The sequence below is a fragment of the Zea mays genome, chromosome 6, assembly GCF_902167145.1.
Source record: "Zea mays cultivar B73 chromosome 6, Zm-B73-REFERENCE-NAM-5.0, whole genome shotgun sequence".
NCBI classification, from domain to species: domain Eukaryota; kingdom Viridiplantae; phylum Streptophyta; class Magnoliopsida; order Poales; family Poaceae; genus Zea; species Zea mays.
The window spans coordinates 141,388,371-141,390,353 of record NC_050101.1 but is presented as its reverse complement, the minus strand read 5'-3'; positions in this window follow the sequence as shown (position 1 = coordinate 141,390,353).

The following is a 1,983-nucleotide window of genomic DNA, read 5'->3' as shown; positions in this document are numbered from 1 at the left end:
TGCATGGTAGAAGTAGGCTTAGGAAGGGAAATGTTATTCATCATGTGCCTAAGAAAATGCAAAATGAATCAGCTACTGTTTTTCATGCCAGCAACACTGATTTTGTACTTGAAAGGGAATTAGGCTTACACCTATTTCCTAAATGATTTTGGTGGTTGAGCCCAACACAAATAATTGGACTAACTAGTTTGCTCTAGTCTATAAGTTATACAGGTGCCAAAGGTTCACACTAAGCCAATAAAAAGACCAAGAAAAGGGTTCAACAAAAAGAGCAAGGGATAACCGAAGGCTGCCTTGGTCTGGCGCACCGGACTGTCCGGTGCACCAGGGGACTCCAAGCCAAACTTCGCACCTTCGGGAATTCTCAGAGGCGCTTCGCTATAATTCAACGGACTATCCGGTGCACCACCGGACAGTGTCCAGTGCCCCAGGGGAGAGCGACTCTGAACTCGCCAAGCTTCGGGAATCCGCTCCGCTATAATTCACCGGACATGTCCGGTGCACACCGGACTGTCCGGTGAGCTAGCGGAGCAACGACTACTTCGCGCGCAACGGTCGACTGCAGCGCATTAAATGCGCTCCAGCACGCGCAGAGGTCAGAGCACGTGCGGGTGGCACACCGGATAGTCTACAGGACTTGTCCGGTGCACCACCGGACAGCCAGGCGGGCCCACAAGTCAGAGCTCCAACGGTCGGAACCCAACGGCCAGGTGACGTGGCTGGCGCACCGGACAGTGTCCGGTGGCGCACCGGACTGTCCGGTGCGCCATGCGACAGCAGCCTCCACCAAACGGCTAGTTTGGTGGTTGGGGCTATAAATACCCCAACCACCCCCACATTCAAGTCATCCAAGTTTTCCACCTTTCAACTACTTACAAGAGCTCTAGCATTCAATTTTAGACACACCCAAGTGATCAAATCCTCTCTCAATTCCACACAAAGCATTAGTGATTAGTGAGAGAGATTTGCTTGTGTTCTTTCGAGCTCTTGCACTTGGATTGCTTCTTTCTTTCGTTCTTACTTGCGAACAACTCAATTGTAACCGAGGCAAGAGACACCAATTGTGTGGTGGTCCTTGCGGGGAAGTTTGTTCCCGTTTGATTGAGAAGAAGAAGCTCACTCGGTCCGAGGGACCGTTTGAGAGAGGGAAAGGGTTGAAAGAGACCCGGTCTTTGTGACCACCTCAACGGGGAGTAGGTTTGCAAGAACCGAACCTCGGTAAAACAAATCCGCGTGTCACACTCTTTACTCGCTTGCAATTTGTTTTGCGCCCTCTCTCCGACTCGTTTATATTTCTAACGCTAACCCGACTTGTAGTTGTGATTAAGTTTGTAAATTTCAGATTCGCCCTATTCACCCCCCTCTAGGCGACTTTCAATTGGTATCAGAGCCCGGTGCTTCATTAGAGCCTAACCGCTCGAAGTGATGTCGGGAGATCACGCCAAGAAGGAGATGGAGACCGGCGACAAGCCCACTACAAGCCACGGGAAGGCTTCATCGGAAGAGTCCCGCAACAAGGGGAAGGGGAAGGAGAAGAAAGCCTCTTCCCACAAATCGCATCAGAGTGGCGACAAGAAAAAGAAGATGAGGAAGGTGGTCTACTACGAGACTGATACTTCATCACCTTCCACCTCCGGCTCCGACGCGCCATCCTAAACATACGCCTTTACTTTCCGTCCCATTAGGCAAACCACCAATGTTTGATGGTGAAGATTATGCTAGGTGGAGTGATTTGATGCGATTTCATCTAACCTCACTCCACAAAAGTATATGGGATGTTGTTGAGTTAGGTGTACAGGTACCATCCGTAGGGGATGAAGATTATGATGAAGATGAAGTGGCCCAAATCGAGCACTTCAACTCCCAAGCCACAACTATACTCCTCGCCTCTCTAAGTCGAGAGGAGTATAACAAGGTGCAAGGATTAAAGAGCGCCAAGGAAGTTTGGGACGTGCTCAAGACCGCGCACGAAGGAGATGAGCT